Raw genomic sequence first — 11,988 nt, forward strand, 5'->3', positions numbered from 1 at the left:
TATATATATATATATAAAGAGGGCCCTTCTCCAGTGACCATCAATGTAAGGGGGGCATTGTTATTATTTGTTTAAATTAACTGTCATGATTATTATTGAAAATAATTTTGTAATGAAGTGTGGGGGTTAAAAATGATCTGTCTTGAGTGTCAAACATGGCTGGTATGACACATTGTTTATACTTTTATTGTTATTATAACTACAACTTACCGATCATGTTTATGATTACCATAATGGACTAAGAGAGAAGGACAAAGGCAAACTGGGACTGCTGCACATTTTTGAAATTTCAGGTGAAAATGTTTTAAGACTGTGCAAACCTTTTGTCCTTTTTGATCCCCCCACCTAAAGTAAACCACTCTCCCTCACGTCACATGTATACCTACCTGCGTCACATGGCTGTGGCCTACTTCAATTTTTTGCACTGGCCATGCCTGCTCAGTCAACTCCCATAGACTTCTAAGGGGCTGTCTCCCAAGACTGGAGATGTTTCGAAGTGTGATCTGATATTTAGGAAGTCTCCACATATCATCCTTTACTTGATACAGAGACATAATAGTATGTATTATGCTCAAGGGTATTTAGTTTTAATTGCTATTTATACACATTATATGAACTGTATAGATAATACTGTTTTTATTGGTTCAGTAGGGCTTGTAGAACATTAATAAGTCAATGCATGCAAGATAGTTTGTATAGGTCTTATTTTAAATATTACATTTTAGGTATAAATAACAAAGAGGGGAAATTTCAATAGGGTTGAGAGTAGGGCCTCAGTTCTATGCAGCTTTTTGCTACTGATCCAGTAATTTAAAGTGAAGCAACTTACCACATCTAAAACTAGAAGACCTGCCCAAGAGAAGGTACCACAAGCTTTGGTAGTCAGAAAACCCTTTCCTGTTTTAGTTGCATTTTGTTATAGGCCATGACTTTCCTGACTTTGGGCCAGAGTCCCACCCATCTGCCTGAACCCTGTCCAAAGAGTGCCCTTAATAGCCACTGAAGTGCTCTCAATGGACACATGGGCACAGCTAAGCCCTGGAATTAGATATTTCTAACAAAGTAAATGAAAATCAGAGAAATACATGGGTGTGATTTTCTAGCCAATTTAGGTTATATAAAACATCCTGCATTTGCTCTTAGGCTGGACTTACATTTAAATGTTTAAAATGGCTGACAGATTTGCCCTATACAGATGACACTACAACAACAAATTTCCCAATGCTGAATGTCTACAATATCAACAAGATTGTTGAAAGTAAAAAACAAAAAGTTCTAAAGATTCAAAGTATTCTACACAAATATGATCTAGTTTTGCAAGTAACATAACAACTTGAAAGACTGAGCTGCTGGAGAATTACAGTTGCATTTCCTGTTTGCAGTGACCTAGATTTCTTGTGAGATAAGTAGACTCATTCAATAATTAGAATACTCTCTGTTGCCCTTAATTTTCTGAACAGTAATATAAACTGATAAATATCAAATATATTTTCTTGGGCTCCAAGATCTCTCTACCAGACACCTATAGCCACAGCATTAAAAGATGCTTGCTTCAGGAACACTAAGGCAAATTTGGAAAACAGAGCAGAGGGATCACATGGTGGACAAATATTCAAACAGCAAAGAAAATTGTCTAGTACTAGTAACACATGACAAAAAGAGTTTGAATAGCAAGGCTGAGTACTGAAAAATCATCATTAATGAATTGTTAACCATATGGCATGGCCGCCACTCGAAAACTGCATTTCCCTTCTGTCCTGCAATAATGCTAATTTTCAATGCCTTTGACTTGGCAACCTTAAAGTTACTTTAAAAAAAAATTGGGGCTGGAAACCTGAAAATGAAAAATGGGTCAAGAGTGAATGTTGCACAGTAGGCTGCATTAGCATGCTGGTAATGCCCAGCATGCTGAGGGCTACGGGCATGTGTCTTCAACAGCTGGGTCTCCAGTGATGAACCCATATTGCTAATTGGACAAACAACCAAGCTAAACCTAAAATAATTTGTCCACGTATTTGAAGTTGGGGCTTGCTGGAGAAGAGTGGGAAAAGCTGAAGGAAAAAGAGAAGAGGACAACAAAACATAAAGTAAAATAAATGAATCAAATAAATGAATCAAGCTGCAAAAGCTTAGAGAAACAGCTACCAGCAGTCAGGTCTGGCATACCAAACGCCACTGATTGATTATGAAGAGTTAGAACCAACAAAATAAACAAGATCTTTTGTATGAATAATCCAAGCACTTAATTGTTCGCATGCAATGGTAGCATAAGCCTTGAAGTTAACTATATGACAACAAGACAAAGATTTCAAAGTGTACATAATAGGGCAGGTTTATAGCATGGGTTATAAATGGGATTGTTATAAAGTGGAAATCCAGACAAACCTTTATTGTTCCAGGTGTAGTGGGGAAAGGTTTTTATTGTCTGTGGCCCTGCTGGAGAGACTGACACTGTTGTCACAGAGAAAGAAATGTTAAAGAAATCTAACAGGGAAACAGCAGCAATAAAACCACTTTATCAGAGTAGGGTAAAGTTTGAATATGCATCACATTTTCATTTGCAAGTATTTTATCAAGTGTGTGATATATAACTGTTAATTGCAGTCAGGTTACACAGTTTGTGACGTAACCATACAAGCAGTGGAAATATATACAACAATCCATCACCTGTTGGATGTCTCCCCTCACGTCCATTGCTAGTAACATTGTTTTTACTGGACCAACATGGCAACAGACAAAAATAGAGTGTCACGGAGGCTCTAACCTTCTCTTGCTCTATACAAAGTTATATTCTAAGTAAAAAAAATAGTCTTTCAAGAACAGAAGTCTAATATGTAACATTTCTTTCTCTGTCTAAAATACAAAATTATTAGCTAATTACAAATGCTTATGGCATTAGTGGCAGAGGAAAAGTCCCTTTTCTCTCAGTATGAAAGGCAACCAATGTGACATATGAGCTTTGACTTGTAAACCAAGCAGACTAGTACTAACTCCTTAGGGCATGAATGTACACCATAAATATAGCTGAGCTGGAAAACTAACAAAAATTTGATTTTTATCTCCTGTGATCGCAGGTAAAGTCAGTGTCCAGTTTGTGTTTTTATTTTGCATGCAACCATTAGGGTCTGCTTCCCACTAAATCATATAGCTCTTATGCACATAGAAAAGGGCAATTAGTAAAACTAAAAGCAAGTACTACATGATATTGTTTGGGCACCAGACTGTGGCCTAGAAGATTTAATAAAATTTTCAAGCAACATAACTGCAGAAAGCTACAGGTTGCACCTCCTCTGAAATCAAGCTCGTATGAAATTAACCTTAACGCATAAGTTCACCTTTTGCAAAAATCAAAGTAATGCATAATTAATAATATATAGAAAAATATGCATTTCTTTAATATTTGCATTCAAGCCTGGAAAGCATTGCAATTGTGAACAATCGATCACAGCTGCAAAGCTCAGACTTCTGCACATTTACATACAGGCAGAGCTCCGTACTGAGGTACAGAGTTTCAGTTAAGAGAGATAGGGGCAGGACAGCTGGACTTCAAACTGCATTAAATCACCTCATACAGCATCCAACCGTCCTCTCTCTAGGTAGATGCGGTAATATGGGCAACTCTACCTAGAGGGAGACACCGTATGAGGTGATTTAATGCAGTTTGAAGTCCAGCCGTCCTTCCCCCATCTCTCCTAACTGAAACTCTGTACGAGCTCTGCCTGGGAGAGGATGTAAAGAAGTCTGAGCTTTGCAGCTGTGATCGAGTGATCACAATTGCAATGCTTTCCAGGCTTGAATGCACATATTAAAGAAATGCATGTTTTTTATATATTATTATTTATGCATTTCTTTCATTTGTGCAAAAGGTGATCTTATCCTTTAAGGCCTGATTCGCACCTAGGCAACAACGCTTTTTTGCTTCATGTTTTTGCGCGTACATTAAGTTGCATGTTTTTATGAGCAGATTGCGACACATTGATGTAAATGGCAAAAACGCACCTAAAAACGTTTTCCAAGCGTTGCCTCTTGACTCTATGGCAGGGGTGCCCACAAGGTCGATCGCGATCTACCAGTCGATCGCGTAGCGATCACTGGTAGATCGCAGAATCTCAATGAGCTCGTCATTTGAAAAGTAGATCTCCAGAAGAAAAATAGTGGGCGCCCCTGCTCTATGGGGACAAAACAAGCTGTAATCTGCCAAAAAAAAGCTCATGTACTTTTTCCAGCGACAGGTGTTTTGCTTATTGCGACAAAATGCTCAGGTGTGCACAGGGGCCATAAGAATGAATGCGATTTTTTGGGGGAAGCTTATTGTCACGCTGAATCAGCTGCGGCAATACACTCAGTGTGAACCAGGAAAAGTGGATTCCTGCTGGTATCAGCATTTTCCCCCGAATGTGCCCTCTGAACATTGTGAGGTGCGTTAAAAAAAGCTGAAGAGACATTGTGTCAACAACCCATTTTAATTGAATGGCCTTCCTTGATGCAACGCACAGTAACGTGTAAAATACTACACGTTAATACTAGTGCGGTAATGGACAACAACATCACTATAGCAGGAAGAGGCTCTATACTCGGTTCTATGCAGCCTAAAAATAAAATCTTATATATGCACAGCCCCGAGGAGCAAAAGGTATGGCCAATGTCAACCTTCTGGGAAGAGTTAAAATTACCATATTTGATCCAGCCGTAATATTGCAGCGGCAGATTTGTTGACAAATGTTTGCTATTTTGTCCTACTATTAGACTGTCAAGTACAGGTGCACGTTAAATCTAACAAAAAACAATGTCAGATTCTGCTAACAAAGCGTTTATATGGGATCACAATTTCCTGCCCTCTCTAATCCTTAAAATTTCTTTCTTATTACTTTAAATTGCAACATTTACTGTGTGAGTGAACAACCTATGAACATCTACTGAAAGGTGTGGTGGTAGCTGTGAGTTAAATGGTTCTCCCCACCCAGACAAATGAGAACGAAATGAGATAGTTCTATCGTCTTCACATTTTACTACAGTTTGGGTGTTTCCCTTTGGTATTCCTTCCAAGAATATTTTCATTTTTCTGCACTGCAGGAATGAGTGATGCATGTAGAGACAGATGTTTCAGCCTCACTCATTCCTAATTATTTAAAATAAAAGTAATCAAAGCTGAACAGAGTGGAGATGAATAAGACACGTGCAATGGTTTTTTCTCTTTACTGTTCGTAATCAGGCCAAGTATAGAAGAGATTGAAATGCTGTATCATGCACATTTGGGGCTCATAAATGTTAAATCTGTCTAGGCGGTACTCTGAAAAATCTACCCTTTGCATATAATTTGCCTTGACACTACTGTGCCTTCAACCTAATAGCTTCATGATGCATTTGGGAGGACAGAGTTTGTCTTCGGATGGACTTAATAGAAGAACTCCAGTTTTTTAAAAATAACTCTTGCAGTGGCGCTACCCCCTCACTTCAAGGTTTATATGCTGGTCTTGGTCTAGGGGTGGAAATAAAGAAGATAAGATAAAGCCAGATGGGACCATCAATCAAGTGAGTATATATTTTTGATTTTCTTCTCAAGTAAAAAATGATAAATTAACCCTTGCAATGCAGAGGTAGCTCCACTGCAAGGGTTAATTTGAAAGAATCCTGGAGTTCCTCTTTAACATAATTATAAGTACCTCATGAAGAGTAAAACAGACCTGGGGACCTTTCACCCATGAGCCACTGTGATTGTCCTTGTTGTTAAAGACCATCCTTTATAGCTGTGATGACAGACACCAATATGCTCAGGCATTACAATCAGGCCCAAAACTGTGTGTGTGGGGGGAGGGGGGGCATGTGCCCCGGGTGCTGCTTTAGGAGGGGTGCCACTGGGTGTGTGGATGGAGAACTTCTCCCTTGGGAGGGGAGAGCAACTCTGAGCCTTTGCCCCGGTTGACATTATGTCTAGCTTCCCTACTGATTACATAGTAACATAGTAGGTGAGGTTGAATAAAGACCAAGGTCCATCCAGTTCAACCTATGTGTGAGTATGTGTGTTTGTATTTATGTGCATTTCACACTTCCCATATCCTTGTATATTTAGTGACTGAAAGACTCATCTAGAAGTTTCTTGAACTTTTTTACATTATCAGCAGATACCACTAATGTGGAAGGGAATTCCACAATGTTACTATTCGCACAGTTAAAAAAAACCTTGCGAGATCTAAGATGGAAGCCCCTCTCTTCTAACCTCTCATTGTGTCCATGTGTTCTCAGTACTGTTCTTCGTGAAAACAACTTGTTCCGAATATTGTGGTCCCCATTGATGATTTTAAAGACTGCAATAATCTCTACCTTTCTAAGGAGAACAGGTTTATTTGGTGTTACAATACATTAGAAACTGCACTCTTAAGTTGCTTCCACTCACAATAATGCATTATTGCCCACCAGAAACCTCATCTCAATAAATGTCAACATATACTGTAGATCAGGGGTCACTCCTTCTGCAAAACCATATTAATATGACTAGTATTACAGTTAGAATTATTAGCCCAGTATTATGGAAAGGCCACACAGGAGCCACCAGACCTTGTGTGCATGTGTAAAGATGGGCTCTCTGCCTTGCGTCATAAAACAACATTAACATTCATGCATGTATTTGTATGATACACTTATTTGTTTTGTTCATTATGTTGGGAACTTTGTAGTAACACTACATAACTCAAAAAATTGGCCCTGTAAAAAAAATATGAACTGTCATTACCTATGCAGAAATAAAAATCAAGATAACAGTTATCTAGTCTTATTTAGTCTTTGTAAAACAATAGCGCATTGCTTTTTTTTCAATAAAGGTTAAAGACATAACAGGTATCTATGGTCAAAAACTAAAAAAAAATGTGTTTTTCTATATTGAATTTCTATAAGTTATATTTCACTCTCAATGACCATATCAGTCTACAAATTTGTAAACTTACTTAATGAAGGTGCCCATAGAGTGTACTTCCTCAATGCACTTGAGACCATTTCGTTCACCCCTGTGAATATGCACTTCCTTGTATCACAACTCACAGAACCTGCCTTCTAAAATACAACTCAACATCTGAACAATGTAACATTATTATTGCTTGGTGAAAGCAATGCCTCATGGGCTATGTAGTCTCGGAAAATTAGGTCCAATCTCATGTTTATAAGACTCACTGTCCCTCGTGACTCTTCTGAATCTCAGCTGTTCCAGCAGTCAAAATGAGAGCTCGCAGCTGCCAAAGCAACAGCCTTTTCTAGACCCTGGAAAGGGTGTTGCAGAACTAACACCACTCAATCAAAAGGTCTGAGGGGTGTATTGTAAGTGTGCTTTTATTATGCCAAGCAGACACACCCTAATGCCAACTGTTCTGGGCACATCTATATTCAGAGTTCACAAGCAAAGCAGTAAAGTTAAGCAAGTTCGGTCTCTGAGTTGCCCCCTCCTCTCAAAACACCTTCTCTATGTTTACAATACAGATTGGAAAGCTGGGAGGCTTCTAACTTACTGCTGGGAGATAAGTGCAGGCTGAACTGACATGTGCAGAGAAAGTGAAAATAAAAGTGCTTCTGCTTTGTGGATGAATTATTCCACAGTACCTTTATACTGTATGTAAATATTTGAATGTCCATAGCCTGGGCATGGGTTCCTTTTAAAGTGGAACTCTGGGCACAAGGAAAAGCGTTATGTTGCACAGGGCGAGGCCTCATAGACTGGAGTTGTATAGGCTTTGATTTATTACCTGGTCCTCTTCCCTATTGTCAGGAAAATCATGTGCACAGCAACACTTGAGGATCATGGCCAAGCACACACCTATGCCCACAGAAAAGAGTGTAGAAGTCCACGTTGAAAATTTACGTTGGCTAATACAATGGTGCATGGGATCACAAGGTTAATGTGCATGAGCATAATTAAGCATTGACTGCAAATTTAAACCAGAGTTCCATCAAGGGAAGTTGCAGTGGTCATGACTCATCAGCTTCCTGTGACCTGACCTGTGATTTGACCCAGCTTATTTGACTCTTAGATACCTTGATCCCCGGGTTTCTAACTCCAACTTTGTATCCTGACCATGCTTCCTGCTTCAAAACTGCGCTCCTGGCTTACTTCTTGTGTACCTTCGCTGCCCAGCTGTATTAGACCTTCTGCATCTGAGCCAGCTACAGGCACTCATGCTTGTCCAAGCTCAGGCATACCGTGGACAGGAGGTGCAAGGGAAGTCCCTGCGCTGCTCTGCCTCATTCAGGTATTTGACAACTGTAGACACTCTTACATTTGTCAGGCAATTGTTATCCTTTGCCCTTTGCCTTTGTTTTCCTGTTTCCCGTATTGCCATAGCTTCAGTTGCACCAGTCCACTAAATGGTGAACACAGATCTTCACCCCCTATCACGGACTAGGATCCATTATAGCAGTCCCCAAAAGATTGGCTACACAACCCCCTAACACTGAATGAGTGCCAGAAGTTATATTATTCAGATGTTAGGCTATGTTAACTAACCAACTAGTGATAAACAACCACCACCTTGCTTTGTCCAGCAGGTTGCTTATAACAATAGATTTTAAGGGTTATACTCGTCACATGAACCACACTCTCCTACCACTTTCAGGTACTTTGGGATATATCTATTACAGCAACACTATCCGCAGGATGAGGAGGTTGGGTGTCATAATATTTTTTTAGTTGCCTATAATTCCACTTCCATTTCATGTTCAAACAGGGCACTGCAATTTACAACAGTGTCTCTTTTTCTATACATGGAATATTTGACATATTATTGATACACATTGGAAGATCCTTATTCACCTCAGGATTCATCTAAAACTTAGTATGCACAGAAACAGCAAGCAGAATCCTTCAAATTCCTAAATGTGGGTGCTGCAGACAAGACCCCATCCAGCAACAAGTGATTAGCATCATTTTCAGTCCCAGAGACAATGGGCACCAGATGGGAAGTGAGGGAAATATGACCAATGGGAACAGTTATCTGACTAGTCCCTGCTCTTTCCAAACCAAAATAGATTTCGATAGCGTTTACCCATTAAATTATACACTATAAAGAAGAACTGCAGGCAAATATAATCTTAAAGTGGACCTTTACCCATATCTCTAAAATAACAACAAACACACCTTTAGAAATGTTTAGTAATGACAATCTACAAACACATACTTCTAGATGATTGCAGGCTTTGTATTCTTTGCACACGTTATTTCTCTTTTCTTCCCAAGTCTTCTGGCAGTGGCCATTTTAACTAAGGGCAGGTCACTAGATCTCCTTTTACTTCCTGCAACTCTGGCACATGTAACTAGGACATGTGACCATGCACATCATCACAGGGGAGGATGAGATTACAGATGAGATTTCCAGCACTGCACTGCTGATGTAACCTTACCAGGATGCAACGCTTGGGCACATTACATAATTTGTGCCAAAATGGACCCGGAAGTGGAAAAAAAACTATTTGTAAGTAAATGGCAAGCATGTTTGTTTAACTAATAAATGTAGGATGATTTCATATTAGCATGCAGAGCTGCATTCTGATGTGACTTTTAGTGAAAGGGGGATAAAGGTCCACTTTAACTCACCTGAACCACGGTCCCTGCTGGCTCCTACACCGGTCCCTCCAGCCTCACTTCCCCTCCGCTCCAGCAGTCTAAGGTCCTGTGAATCATCACGTCCTATACAGTGTATAGGATGCTGAGGGACATTCCATCACTGGAACGGAGGAGAAGGAGCCAATCGGGATTGTGGTTCAGGTGAGTATATCTTTGTTATTTTAGCTCCCTACACAAAACAAACACTTAAGCCGTGCAGCCCCACTGCAAAGGTTAAGATTTTTTGCCCTGAGCTCTGCTGTAATGGATACACTAGTCTGCACAGCAAATATAAACAGGTACATGGATAGCCTGAGAAGGTTGCTGATGGTGGGATGCAGAATTGGTTACATGACGTGTTGGGCATATGTTGGTCTGACATGTAGAACTCTAGTGCAGAGCTTAACTTTACCACAGCCCACTAAAATAGTGCACACTTCAGCACATTTTAAAAAGCATATTCTTCCATTCTCTCATGGTTACCTACAACAGAGGCTGGTAGACCCCCTGGGACCTGTATTCAGAATTTTGTTTTTCATTTACAATCTTGTATAGCAGTATCAAGTTCATTGCTTGAAAAATGCTAGTAGACTTGTAAGTTCACAAAGGTACATCTAACACGTAAATGTCTTTTCTTTTGTTTTGAGTAAGGAAGAGTTAAAACCGCAATCAGATTTTTAAAATATTTTGTGCAGTCTATGCCCCTTTGGGGAGCTTTCCCTCCACTTCCTGTCTTGACAACTGGAAATGTGAGTAGATCTCTCCAAAAGAAGAGAATTATCTCTAAGGCCCCTTTTGCACAGTCTTATCAGGAGGGGATCTGTGCACACAGAGGAGGGAAAAGTTGAAATTACCAGACCAGACATGTGTCTGTTTACATCAGATTACCCCCAATCCGGCACAATCAGGTCCGGCGAAACGGAACTCTGATCCGCTTGTATTTCCAGACCTGGCCAGAGCTGGGGGTAACTTAATGTAAACAGATGCGCATCCCTTTAGATCAGGGGCGCCCACAATTTTTCATCTGGAGATCTACTTTTCAAATGACAAGCTCAATGAGATCTACCAACGAAAAACACCTGCATTCAGGGGCGGGGGAGTGCATTGAAGTCAAACGGCCCTCTCTTCTCTCTCTCCTCTCTTTCTCCCCTGTTTCTATCTGCTGTCTCTTCTCTTTCTCTGCTGTCTCTTCTCTCACTTTCTCTGATGTCTCTCTCCTGTCTTTCTTTTCTTACCTCCACTGCAGCAGCTTCCCAAGTCTCCTCTCCTCTCTCCTTCCCGTCTGCGGCGTCTGACACATTCATCCGCACGAGCACCGTGGGAGGACACGACACAGGTCAGTGAGCCGATCGGGATCTACCAGTTTTCGCTTTGCGATCTACTGGTGGATCGCGATCTACCTAATGGGCACCCCTGCTTTAGATCCAGTTGCCCAAAAACTAACAATGGCTTCTGATCAGGCTGCCTGAAATATTGGACTAGCAGACCCGATCTGAATGCCCATGTGAACGGGTTCTAAGTCCCCACTATTCCTTTTCTAGTGTCAGTGAGCACTCAAAATGTTGGACTTTCCCTCATTTACAATGCCACACCAGTCACAAACCAACAGAGCGAATTCCCTTTACATGTTAAATGGCATGGTCATCTTGGAATATGCCTGTGTCATCAGGGAAGAAAACATCCATTGATGGAAAAAGCTAGTCATTCAGTATATTCTGGAAAGCAGCTGAGCTCATTTTTTGGAGACATAACATTGCTGATCCTAGACCTGACCAACTGAAGCAATCCCTATATCTCTTACATATTAGCTTAGCTAAATCCAGGTGGTGACTTTTTTTTTGGCAAGGCAGTGTATACCGCAGCTCCAGGAGACAAGCTGAGTATCTATGTATTGCTAACAGGAAAGTGTCACGCTTCACACCCACTTATTTTAAAATTCCAGTCTTCACACTTACGTTCTATTTGGTGTTAGAATCCCCTGGCTGTAGAGTCCTCAGAATGTCCAAAGTCCCATTAGTTCAGCTTCCATCATGCTCTGACACCCGTCTATCTCTCTTTGAACTTAGATTTGTATAAGCAGAAAGCAGCTTCGCTCTTGTGTGAGCAGGTCAGACTTGAACTTCCACACCTACAATGAGTCCCCGCCCGTGTCATACCTGTGCACAACCTGCACACATCTAAGCTGGCTGTCATATCCTAGGGGCTGGGCTTGGATTTCTGACCTTGTCACTCAGCCCACAAACCAGTTCTGTAATAATGATGCCACTTTATCTCTCTGGGAATAATGTGGGATGTAGAGCTGTAGGATGTGATGTAATATGTGCTTCAATGGCACATACCCAGTCCTGTCTTTACACTATTCATCTTTCTTTGTATTGTTAAAGAAACATTGGAAACCGCTGCCA

At 40.5% G+C, this 11,988-nt stretch overlaps 1 protein-coding gene across 1 annotated transcript in view; it reads right to left on the reverse strand.

Annotated features, from left to right (window-relative positions):
- LOC108799583 (aldehyde oxidase-like) overlaps nucleotides 1–11,664 on the reverse strand; it is an 85,853-nt gene extending 74,189 nt beyond the window's left edge. Inside the window, exon 1 of the mRNA XM_018571464.1 lies at nucleotides 11,539–11,664. The gene's annotated coding sequence lies outside the window, so the exon portion shown is untranslated. The remainder of the gene's footprint in view (nucleotides 1–11,538) is intronic.
- Nucleotides 11,665–11,988: the final 324 nt, after the last annotated feature.

This window comes from Nanorana parkeri, unplaced genomic scaffold (assembly GCF_000935625.1).
Source record: "Nanorana parkeri isolate BGI_ZX_2015 unplaced genomic scaffold, ASM93562v1 scaffold1763, whole genome shotgun sequence".
Classification (NCBI taxonomy): Eukaryota; Metazoa; Chordata; class Amphibia; order Anura; family Dicroglossidae; genus Nanorana; species Nanorana parkeri.